The following is a 12704-nucleotide window of genomic DNA, read 5'->3' on the forward strand; positions in this document are numbered from 1 at the left end:
TCCTTGCTATCTTTGATATTATTTTTTATATTATTTGATATTATATATGATTTGACTCTTCTGCCCTACTAGCCACTTTGTTCATTTTTTCTTTCCCTACAGTCTTTTTGGCCACCTTCTCCATCTTTGACTTTCCTCATGGCCAGGACTTCTGCCTGTCACCTTGGGTCTTCTCCTCCTGATATGTCCTGGGTTAGCTGTTCCCACCTCTCTTTCCTCACAAATCTGCCCTTGTGTATCTGGAGTCAGCCTTCTGGCTCCTACATGTCTGACCCTGACTGAACTCTGTGTATGTATCAGACTTGCAGAGATCTGCCAGTATCTGTCTTCTGCTTTCTCTGGACTTGAACAATTACCTTCTTCAACCACTTGTGTAGAACCTGGGAGATTGTCTTCTCCGGGCCCCTTCCTGGCCTTGCCTGGTCAGCTCCATCCCAGCCATCCAATACAGGCTGTCAGGCCCATGGTTCTGATCTTACTCCTGCTACGTAATGCTTTCCGTGGACTCTTTTTGGCAATACCTTCATCAAGCCAAGTGCAATGGAGGCTAACCCAGACTTTTTGCTCAACAGTCCCAATTCGGAAATTACATTTCTGCTCGATAGCATGTCTAAATGCCTTCCCTTTCTTCAAAACCCACCTTTACTCTCTCTTTTTTCTGTAACTTACCCTGATTCATTAGAAGCAGTAGTGCAGTCTAAGTAAAGCCCAAGGTCAGGGAAGGAGGGTACAGTTTGGAAGAAGACGGGGGTTTACCAGAGGCTGAAAGGGAAAGCGAATAAGGAAGGAGATGGAGAGAAGGCAGAAGAGGGCCAGCCAGCTGGCCGCCAACAGTCTGTCTGAAGAGGATGCACACTGGCTTGCCCTTGTTCTAAGAAGAGAGAAGGTGATGGTCAGTTTGCTTGTCAGCTTCTCCCACTTGGACCTTGTGGTTGTGTTCTGAGAAAAGAAGGGGACGTGACTAACTGTGCTCCAGAAGCACCCCAGACCACTGCAGTTAGTCTCCAGCCAGCTGCCAAGGCCAGGGTACAGCTGATTCCATTATGGCCACCGACAAAGGGACAGCCCACCTGTGAGGACTGCTCACTCCTGAAGGGGTTGACAGCGCCCATGGAGATGGTGGCTGGCATGGACCAGATCCCAACCGTGGCAGGTTTCCAAGCTCCATTTCTGGGGAAACAGTCTGATTTTGGCCACTGTGCCTATTTCACATTTGTCTCCTGAGTTATCATCCCCTCCCCATTCCCTGCAAAGGCTCTGTGCAGACAGCATGCCAGACTCTGCAGCTCCCCAGAGGGTGGGTTTTCCAAGGTAGAGGTCTAGGCTGCACTCCCACAGTCCTTCTGTCTCATTTTCATCATCAGGAGAGAAATAGAAAATCAGGAGAAGAGGGAAAAAGGTAAGCCTGTTGGCTGTTTAATTTAATGGCCTAAGTATTCATTTTTTTAAGTTTAAACTTTTCTTCCTAATTATAAGGGTAATACCCGCTGATGGCAGAAAAAATGTAAAATACTGAAAACGATAAAGAAAAAAACCCTTCAAATGTGATTTCATGCCAGTCTTTATGTAAAATGTAAGATATAGATATTTAAGATTTTATTTATTTGTGAGAGAGAGCGCGCGCGAGCGCGTGCAAGCGTGACCACAAGCAGGGGGAGGGGCAGAGGCAAAGGGAGAGGGACTAGCAGACTCCCTGCTGAGTGTAGAGATCAGTTCCAGGACCCTGAGACCATGACCTGAGCCGAAGTCAGATGCTTAACGGACTGAGCCTCCCAGGTGCCCCTAAAATGTAAGATATATTTATAAGACATAGAACAAAATATATAATACAACTATAATACATATTACTTAAAATATAAAGTAGACAATTTGCCACGTAATACAAACTACATTACAATGTAATATGTAGCATTCAACATAGACCATATGGCATACATTGTATACCAGGTAATATTACCTTGATTCTAAGATCTATATTTAACCTCAATTTAGTATTTTCTTAAATTGGAATAACTGATGATCAATATAGAGAATAAATTAATACATACCTTAGATTAGAGGAAATATGAGCTCTACAGGTCTGTTAGAGTTTTTATAAAAATACATATTCTTCTACCTCATGAATTTTTATAGTTGCATTATAATACATTATATGGATTTACTCTGGTTTAACCTATCTCTGCTTAAGAGCATTTTCACTTTTATCAGACCCTATGGCTTTAGGCCTTTGGAGAGATGCAAGAGACAGAGGCCATCTGCTTACTTTAGCAGCCTAGAGAATTTGAACTGGCCCCTCAGAGGACATTACCTTTAAAAAAATGCATTTGTGCATGGGCAGTTTCCATATTACCAGATACATGCAGAAGGATGGGCCACCAACACAGCTCTAGCCATTGTATCTTTTAGGACGTTTTTCAGGGAAAAGAGTCAGCTTCGTTGGACCACTTCATCCCAGTGGTGGGGCCCCTGTCAGTGGAAACTTTGGAGAATGCTGCACTGTCACTCAAAAACTTCTATTTTTTGTTTATACTACGGCAGGCTTGGGGTGGCTGAGGGTCCTGATAAATTCAAACACCTGAGACCATTACAGACTAGCCTAAATAACTAAGGGGGGATAAGAAGGAAGAGAGAGAAAAGAAGTAAAAAGACAAATGGCAGGGTTTATCTAAATAAGTTCATAAAATTAGAACAAAGTGTTATGTTCTGTTTTATTGGGGATGGGGAATAACTTTTATAACATCGATTGTTAAGATTTAATTCATCATTGTCCAACATTTATTGAATATATGCCAAGGGCATGGTGAGACCTAGCCCCTTTCCTAATTGTGACCAATGGGCAGGGGGTGGGGGTGGAGGAGTGGGAGAAAGAAGGGAGTTATGTTTACATCTTTTATATTTGAAGAATCACCTCTGAACATATCCTTCCAACTCCAGCATCGATTTGCTAGATTATTAGCTTTCTTGAAGTATGAAATAGTAAAAGGTACTTGACTTTCTTTATCCTCGACTAGACAATTAGTATCTTTACAAAACTGGTCAGTAAGAACTATATCTGATAATTAGCTTTTATACCTTTTTTATGTGTATATTTTTATCTGGATACTGGCAGCAGACTAAATAAAATATACCATAGATGTTTGAAAGTAGTCAATCTCAAAGGCATGGGGTAGTGTGATTTAGCAATTAACAACTAGAGCATGAGCAATAGTCTGTTTCCAAGGTAAGGTTATAAAAACAACCTAGAGTTAACATGAGATTATAGGTTGTGTAGCAAGATAAGCAGAGGACTCACATCAGTTTGAATAATATTCTATGTCTTCTGCCCAAAGCCTGTTCTGCCAAGTTTAGCTAAAAATGTTATTTGCTTATGATTACATTAAATCAGCATTAATCACAGTCTAATTCATTTGGATCATTGTTAATTATGGTTACCAAATATTCTTGAAATACCTGTATAATATTAAAATTGAGAAACTAACCATATGGTCAATAAGTAGCAGTTATCAGTATTGAAATAAGCTCACAATTATAACTCTGTTAGGAATGATTTATGACTAACTGTATTATAAAATAATAATATTTCAAAGTAGAATGTGTTGGCATTTATGCTTATTAGGGAATCTAAAAGTGTCTTTCTTTCTATATTTTATTTGTTGACAACGATTAACATTGAGGAGCAAAGCAGAGATGGACATCATTAATTAAGACAATTAGAGTGAGCTATGTTACTTTGCAATAAAATATTTTTACTGTAATGGAGTATATGGGAGTTTGACCTAAAATTTTTTCAGAACAAGTATCCCTATGCGATTTTAAAATACATTATTCAATCAGCTCAGCTAGGTTAATAAATCATCCTCCAATGTCCTGAAACCTATTATCTTATTCGATTTTTGTTTTGATTCTCTCCCTCTCTCTTTCTTTCTTTTTCCCTAATGTCATAAATGGCTCTTTTCAATTTCTTAAGAACTATGGGATTTGAATGCTGAGAGGGATTGAAATATTCCTCCAGTCCAACCCCTCAATAAAGAAATAAGGAAATTGAGGCCAGAGAAGCAAAAAGCTTCTGCTAGAGCCACATGGCTAACTAGTGAAGAAATATGGGCTAGAAGTGATAATATTCTTTCAACTCCTGGCTTAGTGCTCTTTTCATATTCAATTTTGTTTAGGCTTTTAAAAAATAAATACGCTCTTCACTCTGAAATGGTGCTTATATCAAAATTATCACATCCATGAATATTTACTTGTTAAATGTTGGTGCAAAATAAAATTTACTCTATCCTTTTTTATTATCTCTTTAATCTCTGGGTCACTAAGTTGTATATTCTAACATTTGTAACATAGTCATGCATATTTGACTGAGTTTAGGTACTAACTCCTTAGGGAATGAAGAAGGCTCTGTGTATTTAGAATGAGGACCACATGGATACTCAATCTCCAGAGATACCAATGAGAGACCATTAGGGACAAGGTCTGGGCTCTTGATGCCAAGGCAAGGGGGAGAGAGGAACCTCATACCTCACTGAAAAGACACTGAATTGATTTAGGAAACTCAGAATTGTTACCTAGAATTGATTGAATCTGGCTATAGATTAAAATAGGACTGAAGACACAAATTTGATCATAAAAAAATCAAATTTACAGGTTATATATATATATATATATATATATATATATTTTTTTTTTTTTAGAGAGAGAATCTTAAGCAGTTTTCATGCCCATTGGAGCCCAACACCAGGCTTGATCTGAGATCCTGACCTGAGTTGAAATCAAGAGTCAGACACTTAACTGACTGGGCCACCAGGAGCCCCACAGGTCTTACACTCTTGAGCTTTGTAGAGCAAGGTGTTTTTGTTTGTTTGTTTGTTTTTATGCCTATCATACTTGTATTGCTCTATATTGATCTCTGATATGTTTGATTCTATTACCAGGCTATAAACTCCTACCTATTAATGACAGTAATTTAGTCATCTTTGTACTCCCCAAACCCTTGGTATACTGGACATGATGAAGGATTGTTTCCATATTAGATAGATTGTAAAAGTGGCCACAGTGACTCCCCGCCCAGTAGCCACGCTCCGTGTTTCTAACTTTATAGCTCCTCCTATTGAAGGGGAGAGTCTATTTTTCTGCTTTTTGAAACTGGGCTGCTTTTGTCGTCTGCTTTGCCTAATGGAGTGTGATGAAAGTAACAGTGTTCTGTTTCTGAGCCTTGACCTAGAAGTCTTCTGTACTTCTACTCACTTCCTTGGGATCCGGTCATCACTCTATCAATAGGACTGACTAATCTGCCGGATGGTAAGAGGCCACACAGAGGAGAATCCAGTTGTCCCAACTGACACTGTCCTCAACCAACCTATATCCAGTCAGCATCCAAACATAGAAGGGGATCCAGTTATGATTTGCAGAGCCATCTACCCAGTCCATAGCATTCTGTAGATGCACAAGTAGGCCCGGCTGAGACCAGAAGAAACACCCAGCTGATCGAGAACCTCATGAGCAATAATAAATGCTTATTGTTTTAAGCCACTGAGTTTGGGGTGGTGGTTGTAACATAGCATTATTGTGGCAATAGGTAACTAATACGCTTCCTGAAATAAATTGATGAATTACTCAAAAACAAACACATAATGTTAGGTAATAAGAAAGTGGTGAAACAGTATTCATGGGCTTGGGCTTCTTGGCTTTTTGGACGCCTTTCATTTTTTTTTTTCCCTAATGCCCCATTGAGTGTCAGTGTATTCTAAAGAGCAATGATCCCGAAGGCAGGGTTATCTATACATTTGGCTCTTTCTAGATGCATGGAGTTAGGCCCTAGTCATGGCTTTAGTTTCTTCTTTTATGGAACAGAGATCATGGTGATATCTTGTCAGCTCCACAGGATTATTGTATTGAATGAGAAAATATTTAGGACAGTGCTTCAGAAGCTATTGCATGGCCTGCACATGCTGAATAAAGAAACACAGCTGCTAGCCCCTTTGGTGAAGGGTGAGAGGAGGCTGAGAGAATGCAGGAGGAGTGGGAGAAGCGTGGGAAGATTGATAATCCTGGGGACACCTAGGGTCAAATGGTACCTGTGAAACTACACACATACCTCACTCTTTACTGGCATTATCAAGTTTGGTGATAGATTTCTTTTCTTGACAAATTGCCATTGCAGGTTATTTCCTAGATGATATTTCCACAAATGGAAAATCATTCTCCTCCATTGACTGAATGGCACTAAAGGAAGTTATTATTTCACATCTGATTCCATAGAGCTTGCATTTAGATTTACCAGCAAGAGGTTAATAAAAAACAGCACTATAGCCAATAGCAGTTGAAAAATGTCACTTCTCTATCTGGCTACAATGTGTCACCTTATAGGTTGCATCCTCTGAATGATAAAACATAATTTACTGCATCAAAAAGTAAATCTGAAACCCATTTCTACTTTCTCCATAACATGAGACCTATTTAAAGAGATTTTCTATTGACTTTGAAATAGAAAAGAAGTGGTGAGAGAGAGAAGATAAAAAATGAACCTGTTTGAAGATGGTCCTTTAATATTTATGTGAAAAGAACTAGTAATATAGTTATAATAGCTTTGTTGATTTATAAGTGACTTATCTATAAAAAATGTTTAAATTAATTTTCAATTTATTTGAAGAAACTCTTGGGTTATTAATATATGACCTTAAGCTTCTTTAACTGATATGTAGCTTCATGCCTTTGCTCTTTGATTACTGAGTAAGAAGAAAAGTTTAATAGCAGTGATTTCCTCTGCATAGCATTTTGATAAAAAAATAATCTGTTCAAAACAAAAAGAGTTGTGATTCTCTCTTCTAATCGTTGTTTTAGAGATGCACATTTAATGTGGCATTTTTAATTTTAAAACTTTCTATGAGAAATTCAATAATCACTGTATATTTTAGGTGCGCCTGGGTGGCTCAGTCGTTAAGCATCTGCCTTCAGCTCAGGTCATGATCCCAGGGTCCTGGGATTGAGCCTTGCATCGGGCTCCCTGCTCCGCGGGAGGCATGCTTCTCCCTCTCCCACTCCCCCTGCTTGTGTTCCCTCTCTCGCTATCTCTCTCTCTCTGTCAAATAAATAAATAAATAAATCTTAAAAAAAAAATTCACTGTATATTTTATTTTTGATGGCCAGGTGGCATTAATGATGTGTCTGCAATATGTCATTCTTTTGGTGGCAGGGCAGTGGCCGAAGCTGAACCTCATTCATTCATTCAATAATGATTACATGCATATATCCAAAAATATTAATTCCCCAAAATATTTATTTCACACTAAATGTTAAGCACAGTGCTAAATATGTCTGAAGATATGTTATATTCAGCTTCATTTTCTAGCATTTATATAACTGACTTTCCTATTAGATTATAATGTCTCTTTCCTCTTCCTGATCCTCCTCTTCATATTCTGTCATCACTGTCATCATCATATCTTATCTTTTATCAGTCTTTGTATCCTTTCAGTGGCTAACAGATATTGGGTAGTCAATAGAAGTTTGTTCAATTAACATTAACTTAAAAATAACATTATTTACTTGTGGAGAGGTCAAGTGCTGTGTTATTTGCTTTAAAAACAATATTAAATTATCCCAACAAATCTATGAAAGCTGCTCTTCCCGGCTTACAGATAAGAAATTCTAAGCTTGGAGAATTTAACTCAGTGGCTCAAAGTCACACAAGTGGTCAGATAGGGAGAGCTTGGCATAGACCTCACCAAGGGATGCTTTGAGAAAATTATATGACTTCTACTTATATTTTTATTTAAATAGGTTAAAAAGTTTTCATAACATTTAATGAGCAGATTAATAATTAATATCTCTATGCTTTTTATTTCAAAATGTTTACTGATAGGAGTACAAAAAAAATTTTAAACTGCTGTTATAAATGAGAGTTTCATAAACTGTGGGTTGTGACCCACTGGCTAGAAAAATGAATTTAGAAGATTTGGCCCAGGGTTTTATTTGAATGAGATAGGATAGGATGGGAAAAGATAGAAAATAATGTAAAGAAATGGAGTGAAATGGAATGGACCAGAATGGAATAGAGAATATCAGTAAGATTTACATGTTTTAAGTATTGTTTTGAGAAATTTTGTCTTAGGTGTATCTACACATATGCTGTTGTGATCCATTAAAATCCCATCTTACTGTGGATCACAATCAAAACAGTTATTCTAAACCACTACACTCTATAAAAAGCTGCAAGCCTAGGCACTGCAGACATTTTATTTGGCCAGCAAGCAAACAAACAAAAATTGAAGCCCACAGGTTACGGCAGACATTCTTTAGGTCCCATCAGACTGTAGTGTCATCCTGCCCAATATGCACACAATTTTACCTGCTTCATTGTTGTAGGTAGCTGAGTTTGGGGACCCAGATCTTCAATCTCTCTTACCCATTCATTTCAGTTGTCTCAATAATTGATTTTAACCATATGACAAATCCTCTGGCTAATGATCTGAACAGATAAATGAGACCTTCTTGTAGACAGATTCATCCCAATCCAGTTGTTCCATCTCAGTGCCTGATATTACAAAGAGAACACATGAGTATAAAAGCTATAGCATGGCATTGATAATAGCTACTATTTCTGAGAACTTGCTAAATGTCTGGCACTGTGCTACATCTTTTATATAATTTTTAATCCTGACAGTGATTATATAACTAGTTATATTTATAGATGAGGAAATCGGGGCTTAAAGAGATTAGTTATCTTATCCAGTGGTGCACAGCCATGTGGCAGAACCAGAAATCATGCTCAGATATGTCCAAGCCAAACTCTTTACCTAATCTCCCATCAATATTAGGTGCATGGCTGGACATTTTATTTTCAAAAACTGAAAGATGTATTCTAGTTTCAAAAAAGAATGCAATCTATGTCACCCTTTCTGTGACTACTTTCTGAGGATACATTCTCATTACATCTCACCAGGACCATCAAAATAGGTTCCCAGTGGCCTCCAACTTTCCTTCTTCTAATCCAACCTAAATACTGATGACCTTCCTGTAACACTTGCCTTGGCTCCCCTTTACCTAGGCCACTTGTGATAGGCAGAAGTTCCAAAGCCTCACGAACACCACTTCCACCGTCGTCGTCATCTTCATCGTAGCATGATACTGTCTCTTTTTGTTGATCCGTGTATCCTTTTAGTGTCAGTAAAAGTTTAACTCACATTTTAAAAATAATTACACAGCTCTTAGTGCATAACCAAACTCCTGCTAGAAACTGCTGCCCTCCTTCCCTGCCCTCCCCAGTGGCCTCCTCTGCCTCTTTCACTGGACTAAAATCTTCTTTGAAGACTAGGACTCTCTGGTAGTCCGCTGTGTGGGCTCTGCATTTTGTAGATAGCCAGTGCTCTTACTTGAGTGGAAAATTAATATAATGTTATATGAGGCTCTGCAGCACAATTAATAGGCCGCACACTTAAAGAACTGAGAATGTAAGAGGCCATTCTTTGTATTGCGGATGGCATTTTCTAAAGCTAAATATAGTGGTACTAACTGAATGAAGGTTTAGGTTATCTTAATCTCTGGTTAAAATGAAAAGCTTTGATCTTAAGCACTATTATACCTTCTATTTGCTGTGGCAATAATTCCCTCCTGAAACTCACAAAAGCCCTAATTCTTAAAGAGGATGCTAAAGCAATATGGTTTCCTCAACAACTAGCACTCTGTTTACATGGCTCCTTTTAAAACTTTCCTTAAGCTCTTCTTCCTTTTTACAGAACACGTTTTTCTCATTAGTGACACGTGTTGAATTTCAAGGTCGGACTCTGGGTGGAATAGTAAGCAACATTTAGCCTGAGGGCAAAGGTGCCCTAGCCTGGAAGTGCTCAGAAGTTCTTAGTAAACAGAGACCCAGAATCAGAAATGGGTGTGGGGGATGGAGGATCGACAAATAATCAAAAAAGAAAAAGAAAAGGCAAAATATGTGTTAAGAAATTGCAAGGAGTCAAGAAAAAAAAAGACAGAAATCTTTTTAAACAAGATCCAGCCCCGGAACCGGCTTGGCTAGGGAGAAAATGAGCCCATAGTAGGGAAGATGGCATAACAAAACCTGATTATGCGATATGATTGGAAACAGCACATTCACACCCTCCTTATATTAAAAGAAAGGGAAAACGTTACTTTCCTTTTTAATTTCACAGGAACATCAGAACATGGAATTAGGTCATTTTGTTTCATCCCTTTGATATCAACAGAGGAAAATAAATGCCCTCCGAATACAAGTTATTACTTTCCTGCCCTACCTTTTCCAGGGTGAGTTGCAAACACACTTATGCACATATGCATTGTGAATGATGTTGAACATAAAGTTAATTGACCTTAATGAACAGAACAGGTAAAACAATCCTTCTGGAATTCCACTACACAGAAGCACTCTTCAGAATGCCTCTTTAGAACAAGCAACAGGGTTTGGGAGCATTTTTAGATACTGCTACCCAGGCAGGATTTTCGGCAGAAATATGGGCAATAAAAGACATACTGATGTCTTTGGGATTTGTGTGGACGCTTGGAGGTGATTAGACAGGCTACTAGGATAATCTGTTTTGGGGACAGGGCGTATTTGGAAGATAAAATGAATGAAAGCAAAGGATTTCTTAGGAATCCCACCTACATTTTATACTTGGTTTATACTCTTTCCAGCTGTGAAAGGCTCAGCCTAGGTAGCCCAAAGCCAGGCTGTCACTTTGAGATGTGTGAATGTAGCTGAGCTCCAGCTGTTTGCCATCAAGGCTAATCTAAGAGGCAGTGTGGTGCCTTTACCTGGCTGAAGACTTTTCAGAAGTATAAAATGTCACACACCTCTGGTTGAAAGTCTGCTTATTCCTCTAATTTCATCACTGTCTGAGTTTTATTGCACCGGGGAGTTCTTATTCCTGTCCTCCATATAAGTAAGCTTTTAGTAAATTAACTGAGTGGGTGGGCAGCATGGGAAACTACTGGAGAACAGGGTTATGGGAAAGGGGAGGCATTTTTCTTCCGCCCCCTTATGTTCTCCCAGCTGCTGGAGGCTATTAAGGCCTTGGAACCTTGTTTATTAGCTGGGGGTTTTGAGCACCACATCAGTGCTGGTGGGTGTTTTTATTTGATGTCTGCTGACTCACTTGTGTTTTGAAGTACATTCTATGTCAACTCTCAAATGTGACTTTTCAGAATGAGAGGAAATTACATTTTTAAAGACAAAACTTGGTATTTCCATAAGCCTGATTTACCTCACTATCTGCCAGGTAATGTTAGTCAGTGTTTAAATGTCAAGGAGAAGAAATTAGTAATACTGTTTCTCCACCCCTTATTTTCAGGCTTATTTTTCCGCCTCAGAAGTGTTTTTGTTTTTGTTTTTGTCTTTGATATAAAAAGTGCTAGTGCCGTTGAAGGATCTTTGAGTTTGTTACGGTTGCATGTATTGTAAACTTCAAAATAATTATTACTTCTGCTTAACGTAGCATATTTTAATCTTTTGCGTTTTAGAATGAAAAGAGAAGACTATTCTTTACCTCATTTATTTTGGAATGTGTACTCTGTACTAAGCACTATGCTAGTCACTGGAATAATGGGCAGATGATATCCTTTGATTTCAAAGAAGTTATAGTTACAGAACACACACACATTCCTGTAAAAAATAACAGTGGTACACACTGCTGCCCATTGAACAACTCCAAGAAGGCTCGTGTTCTAAAGCAGTACCAACACCAGTTTTTTTATGCCATGCATATCCCACACCTTGCTGTTTTGATTGTTTGTATTTGCATATTGCATACTGGCAGACTTCACAAAGTGGGAAAGAAGTAGTCCTAAGAATGGGAGCTTCATTCAGCCATAAATAAAATGCTGCTGGAGTGAATACAGGTTAAACGTGAAAAGCAGAGTAACAATCAAAAAGGAAACAAAACGACAGCCTGGAGATTATTTCCTGAATGAATTATAACTAGCCGTTTGAAGAAGCCTCAAAAGACAGAGTAGTATCTGAGTATCATTCAACTTGATGCAGCTTTAGGGACATGGAGACGAGGGATAAATTTGCTACTTGGTCTGGTCTGGCACTTCCCCTCTCAGAGCTCAGATAGTAGAAGGGCAGGGACATTTAAATATGTCCTGAAAAGTGTTTCTGAAAACCATGTAGTCAGTGATTTTTTTTTTAAAGATTTTATTTATTTATTTGACAGAGAGAGACGCAGCGAGAGAGGGAACACAGCAGGGGGAGTGGGAGAGGGAGAAGCAGGCTTCTCGCTGAGCAGGGAGCCCGATGCGGGGCTCGATCCCAGGACCCTGGGATCATGACCTGAGCCGAAGGCAGACGCTTAACGACTGAGCCACCCAGGTGCCCCAAGACATGTTCTAAACCTTTCATTTCTTTTCTTTTTTTTTTAATTTTATTTATTTATTTGACAGAGAGAGACACAGCGAGAGAGGGAACACAAGCAGGGTGAGTGGGAGAGGGAGAAGCAGGCTTCCCGCTGAGCAGGGAGCCCGACGCGGGGCTCGATCCCAGGACCCCGGGATCGTGACCTGAGCCGAAGGCAGACGCTTAACGACTACAGGCGCCCCTGTAGTCAGTGATTTTTAATGACGCTTTAAAAATATTCTAAGACACTGCCTCTCAAACTTTAATACATATGCAAGTTATCCAGGGATGTCGCCAAAGTGCCAGTTCCAATTCAGTGGGTCTGGGGCAAGGTCTGGCAATTTGCATT

This window comes from Mirounga angustirostris, unplaced genomic scaffold (genome assembly GCF_029215605.1).
Source record: "Mirounga angustirostris isolate CCGP_5_RB_7025 unplaced genomic scaffold, mMirAng1.0.hap1 SCAF_3, whole genome shotgun sequence".
NCBI lineage: Eukaryota > Metazoa > Chordata > Mammalia > Carnivora > Phocidae > Mirounga > Mirounga angustirostris.